Source organism: Rutidosis leptorrhynchoides, chromosome 3 (genome assembly GCF_046630445.1).
Source record: "Rutidosis leptorrhynchoides isolate AG116_Rl617_1_P2 chromosome 3, CSIRO_AGI_Rlap_v1, whole genome shotgun sequence".
NCBI lineage: Eukaryota > Viridiplantae > Streptophyta > Magnoliopsida > Asterales > Asteraceae > Rutidosis > Rutidosis leptorrhynchoides.
In genome coordinates, this window is record NC_092335.1 from 188,255,385 (window position 1) to 188,262,364 (window position 6,980).

Sequence of the window (6,980 nt, forward strand, 5' to 3'; positions counted from 1 at the left end):
ACATCAATCGCAACTACAACAAACGAACCAACAACAACAACAACAACAACAACAACAACAACAACTACTACTACAACAATCATCCCAACAACAATAACAACCGCAACAACAACAACAACAATCAGAAGCAGCTATGCCAAAGGTGTGAAAAGTATCACTCGGGGTTCTGCACCAAATTTTGCAACAAGTGTAAAAGAAATGGTCATAGCGCAGCGAAGTGTGAGGTCTACGGACCAGGGGTTAACAGAACGAAAGGAACAAATGGTGTCGGAACGAGTAATGGCAGAGCAAGTAGTGTCGGAACAAGTTATGCCAATGTAGTTTGTTATAAATGTGGAAAACCGGGCCACATTATTAGAAATTGCCCGAACCAGGAGAACACGAATGGACAAGGCCGCGGAAGAGTTTTCAATATTAATGCGGCAGAGGCACAGGAAGACCCGGAGCTTGTTACGGGTACGTTTCTTATTGACAATAAATCTGCTTACGTTTTATTTGATTCGGGTGCGGATAGAAGCTATATGAGTAGAGATTTTTGTGCTAAATTAAGTTGTCCATTGACGCCGCTGGATAGTAAATTTTTACTCGAATTAGCAAACGGTAAATTAATTTCAGCAGATAATATATGCCAGAATCGAGAAATTAAACTGGGTAGCGAAATATTTAAGATTGATTTGATACCAGTAGAGTTAGGGAGTTTTGATGTAATAGTTGGCATGGACTGGCTGAAGAAAGTGAAAGCAGAGATCGTATGTTATAAAAATGCAATTCGCATTGTACGAGAAGAAGAAGAACCCTTAATGGTATACGGAGAAAAGGGCAACATGAAGCTACATATTATTAGTAATTTGAAGGAACAAAAACTAATAAGAAAATGTTGCTATGCTGTTCTAGCACACGTCGAGAAAGTACAAACTGAAGAAAAGAGCATCAATGATGTTCCCGTCGCAAAAGAATTTCCCGATGTATTTCCGAAAGAATTACCGGGACTACCTCCACATCGATCTGTTGAATTTCAAATAGATCTTGTACCAGGAGCTGCACCAATAGCTCGTGCTCCTTATAGACTCGCACCCAGTGAGATGAAAGAACTGCAAAGCCAACTGCAAGAATGATGATGTAGCGTGAGGGTACGAAATATACTATTATTTTTAATACAAAATACGTTACAAATTACACAAGTTATTTATTTATTTATAGAGTGGGATATACCTAAACCTTGCTACAACACTATAGGCAGTGTACCTAATCGTAGAGTAGTGTAGTTTTTAGTAAGTCCGGTTCGTTCCACAGGGAGCTGGTGATACTTACTATATTTTTAACAACTATATTTATACAAAATATATATAATTATATAAGTAGTAATATATTATAAAAGGGGAGTTTTACCGTTTAATGACCGGTTTGTCGATTCTATATTTTAAGCGCAAAGATAAATGACGATAATTAAAGTGCGTAAAATAATGACAATAAATAAAATGACAGTAAATAAAATTGCGAGTAATAAAATGACAGTAAATAAAGATACGATGAGAAATACAATAAAAGAATTATGCTTATTTAAACTTCCGTAATCATGATGTTTAACGTTTTGATTTTAATTAATTGTTACTCGGGTTAATTGTCCTTTGTCATGGTTTATTTGATACCTATCTGGTTTTTGTCCATAATAGTCCATCGGTCATAAATATAAAGTGCGAGTGTCCTCGTCAAATTACCCTTATACCTGAAGTCAAATATTCCAACTAATTAAGGATTTAAACTATGACGCAGTTATCACTTCTGTCAACAATTACACCAGTTATCACTGTATGTAATCCACCCCTGTTTTGATTAGATATGAATATTAATTTACCCACTTGATCAGTTTGAATAATCAATTACCCAACCCGAATAATTAATTAAATGATTATAATAGGACAACGTCACTAAATAGGTGATGTCGTACGAGGTGTATATAAAATAGTTTATATTTTACTAGGAAAAACTATTAAATACGATACAATTTTACACAAGATATTTATTTATTTATAGAATGGATATACTTAAACCTTGCTACAACACTTATAGGCAGTGTACCTAATCGTACAGTAGTGTAGTTTTTAGTAAGTCCGGTTCGTTCCACAGGGAAATCTTTAAACAAAGCTCAACGCTATATTAGTTTACTTTTATAAAAATACAAATATATATATAAGTAATATTATTATTATAAAAGGGGGGTTTTTACCGTTTAATGACCGGTTTGTCGATTTTAAAACTTTAGTCGCAGTTAAAACCTAATGTAAAATATAAAATAAATACAAGACTTAAATTAAAGCGTAAAGTAAATAACGATAATGAAATTGCGAATAATAAAAAATAAACTTGCAATAATTAAAAAGTACGATAATTAAAAGTGCGATAAAATAAAATAAATAAAAGTGCGATAATTAGAAGTGCAATTAAATATAAAATAAAGGAAATTAAATATGAAATAAAAGAATTATGCTTATTTAAACTTCCGTAATCATGATGTTCGACGTGTTGATTTTAGTTTTATGCCCATGGGTTAATTGTCCTTTGTCCTGGATTATTTAATATGTCCGTCTAGTTTTTGTCCATAACAGTCCACCAGTCATAAATATAAAGTGCGAGTGTCCTCGTCAAATTATTATTATACCCGAAGTTAAATATTCCAACTAATTGGGGGATTCGAATTGTAACAAGGTTTTAATACTTTGTTTAATGAATACACCAGGTTATCGACTGCGTGTAAACCAAGGTTTTACTACTTTGTTAACAATTACACCAATTACCCTTGAATGTAATTTCACCCCTGTTTTAATTATTCTAGTGGCTATTAATCCATTCCCGTGTCCGGTTAAATGAACGATTATTCGTACATATAAATACCCTGCCCATCGTGTCCGATCGAGTGTATATGTTAATTTATAGGGACGCCCAATTGTAAATCTTTATATTAACATTAACAAACTTTCATTTAGTTAAACAAATATAAAGCCCATTAATAGCCCATAGTCTAATTTCCACAAGTGTCGTTCTTTTGTCCAAACCCCAATTATGGTACAAAGCCCAATTACCCAATTTTAGTAATTAGCCCAACATCATGATTACTTCGTTTTAAATAAGCATAATAATAACTTAGCTACGAGACATTAATATAAAAAGGTTGAACATAACTTACAATGATTAAAAATAGCGTAGCGTTACACGGACGGAATTTCGACTTACACCCTTACAACATTCGCTAACATACCCTTATTATTAGAATTATAATTAAAATTAAAATTAAAATATAAATTATATATATATATATATATATATATATATATATATATATATATATATATATATATATATATATATATATCGTATGAATGAGGAGAAAAAAGATAGAATATGAAATTTGATCAGAATTCGGTTTGCTTTATAGCCAGAGTTGAAATTTGGGGCTCCGCGACTCGCGGCAAAATGCTCTTCAAACTCCGCGAGTCGCGGAGGTTAATTTTACAGCTCAGTCCTTGGAGTTTTCTCTGCCGACGGTTTTTAATATATATATAATTAATATAATTAATTATATATTATATTATATTTATATACATAGTTAACTTGTAATTTTTAGTCCGTTGCGTCGAGCGTTAAGAGTTGACTCTGGTCCCGGTTCCGGATTTTCGAACGTCCTCGCGCACAATTTAATATCTTGTACTTTGCGTTTTGAATCTTGTACTCTTGTGATTTCGAGACGTTTCTTATCAATAATTGGAACCTTTTTGATTGTCTTTTGTACTTTTGAGCTTTTTGGTCGTTTGCGTCTTCAATTCGTCGAATCTGTCTTTTGTCTTCACCTTTTATTATTTAAACGAATATCACTTGTAAATAGAACAATTGCAACTAAAAGCTTGTCTTTCTTGAGGAATAATGCTATGAAATATATGTTCGTTTTTAGCATTATCAAATATTCCCACACTTGAGCGTTGCTTGTCCTCAAGCAATATCGTCTTTAAATACTAGAATCACTTCTTTATTCTTCACACTTTGTACATCAGTGATTTCTATACGGCGGTATAAACAATGGTAGTAACGATATGGTTTACAGTCCCACATGACTATAAAAATTTAGATCCATTAAGGAAATTGGATCTTTATGAAAACATTTGATCTTTTGAAAATTAAATCTAGTTTTTTACCCTAGATAAGTTTTCCGGAATAACCCTTTACCGGTGTTTGCAAAATATTTTTGTGGGTTTGGTGGGTTTCAGATTTGAAAATTTTAGCTCAAAACTTGCGGTTTTGTGTCACCCACTTGCTAACCTTGTATTTGGAAAGCAACACGTCCAGTTTACTTGTTCCGTATATTACCTTTCGGCAAACTACCGTCCGGTTGTAAAGGAAAGCGTTGAACAAGCAACTGTTAAGGCAATGTCCCGTGACATGCTTTTGATTATGGTCTATAACGTGTCGGACGCAATTACTATCCTTGGTAGGAGCAATAGTAAAGCTCACCCTTATAATTTTTCGGTATGGCACAAGGTCCTATCTTTGACCACTATGCAACCACCGTTCTTACGGTTGACACCCGATTTAGTTCAGGTGACCTAATGAATTCCAGGTGAATTCCTAGGATTTTACGTTCAATGGTAATGAACGCATTGAAAATAGGGTTTTCAGAAAACAAATCGGTTTATAATTTTTTTGATCAAAATATTTTCTCGTTTAAGCTCGAGTTTAGATATCATTGAATTCCATGAGTTTGTAATTCTCAATCTTTAAGGTCAATCTCTAGGATTGAGTAATATCAGTCTTAAAAGCTGATTTTTAATCTTTAAGGAGATTATCCTTTCTGGGGATCTGATTCATTAGTCTTATCCAGCTAATTTGCATGGTGCCCCCCCATTGTACGAGATAAATCCTTCTCATGGTTAGGATAAATCTGACCACTTGGCGACCCTGTTTAATGCTGAGGTCCGTGGATTTCCTGCTGATTTTAGTGATGACTTTTCTAGATTTTTCGTCAACCTACAGCTGGTCTGAACGACAACTTCATGACCTAAATCAAGAAGTGCGTGTCTTTTTCGGAAGACTTTACTTCCTTTTAATGATGGAATTGATTCATCATGTAGATCCATCTCTTCTTTTCTTTCATCGGGTAAAACAGTTTAGTTTAGTCCAAAGCAAAAGTATTTTCAGTTATTTGTTACAGATATATGTGACATATGTTTAAAATAACTTGGTAAATTTTCCCACACTTGGCTTTTTATTTTTCTTTTTATCGTCCTCTATTCCATTTTAAATGAATTTTAACATTTTAGTTTGTTTCTCAATTTATGTCCTTTCTGAGGTAACAATAATTTCGGTGTTAAAACCTAGTTTTATCGTTCATAAATATGTATAAACATGATTTGAATTCATTTAATTGAAAAATTTTACTAGAATTGGGTAGTCAGTATATAAGACTAGGGCTGTTCTTTTTTATCAGAGAGCACTAGATTCTAATACAACTACTGCTTTACTAGTATTTTTAATGGTAACCAAGTGTATAAAGTAAAAAAATTTTAAAATCCGAAAGAATTTAACCCCTTCCCACACTTAAGATCTTGCAATGCCCTCATTTGCAAGAAATCAGTAACAATTTAAATTATTGAGGGTGATTTGTGTGAAAATGATTAAATTTTTACCAAAGTTTCCAAATATATTGGCGTTTGTTTGCTGAATGATAAATGGTGCACATCATTTGTTCATTCCGTCTTGTTGTTATTTCACATATATTTTGCATCTTGTCGTCAAAATTAGTTGCTTTTGCTGAACTTAATGCCAGTCTTTGAAAATGCGTTGTTTTACCCTGTTGTGTACATAAGATAAACTGCAAACATATATACATATTTTTGAAGTTTGGTATATTACCCCACTTTCAAAAATTATTAAAATCTAAGAATAAAAGTTAGATAATTATAAAAATGATTACAATATTAACAAAAATATTAAATGTATCAATAATTACAAATTACAAAATAATAAAAAATAATAAGTAAACTAAGGATGATATTGGTACCAATAGGGGTTCCAGGCATAACCATAAGTGCTATAGAATGCTTCGGCAGGGTCATACGTAGGATATGGTGGCTGCATCTCTATAGACCAAGGAGGGAAGACGGGTTTCGGTGTAGGAATATAGTTTCTACCTATATGTTGGCAATGAGCTATGATCTGGTTCTGATGAACTTGCCAATCTTCAAATGCTCTCTGTCTAGCATTTTCGTATTCCTGAGAAGCTATAAACCTATGCATTTCTTGCATCTCATTCCCCCCTCCTACATTACCTTGCTGCTGGTTTCTCTCCACCTGTGGATGTCTACCATGGTATCGTACTGCGGCGTTATTTCGCCTCTTCAAAACTTTCGCACCATGGTATACATTTAAACCTATAGTATCTCGGGGTTCTGGCTCTTCTAGTAATAATCCCCCCCGACTTATATCCACACCGAGATATTCACCAATCAAAGTAATAAAAATACCACCTCCTATTATGCTATGTGGTCGCATCCCCCGAACCATAGCTGATAAATAATAACCCACACAATATGGTATACTTACAGCGCTCTGTGGGTCTCGAATACACATATGGTAAAACAAATCCTGTTCATTTACTTTTTCCTTGTTTTTACCCCTTTGTGTAATCGAATTAGCTAAAAACCTATGTATCACTCTTAATTCGGCTCTATCTATATCCAAATAAGAGTAACTTCCCCCTTTGAAACGGTGATGGCTTGTCATTTGACTCCACACACCGTGTGTATCAAAATTTTCATCTATCTTTCTACCGTTTAGTATCAATCCTCTACAATCGGCAGAAGCTAACTCCTCAGGCGTATATATACGTAAAGCCTGAGCCATGTCCAGTAAAGACATGTGGCGCATCGAACCACCTAACAAAAATCTAATAAAAGAACGATCGGTTAAACTAGCTACCCGATCATTCAACT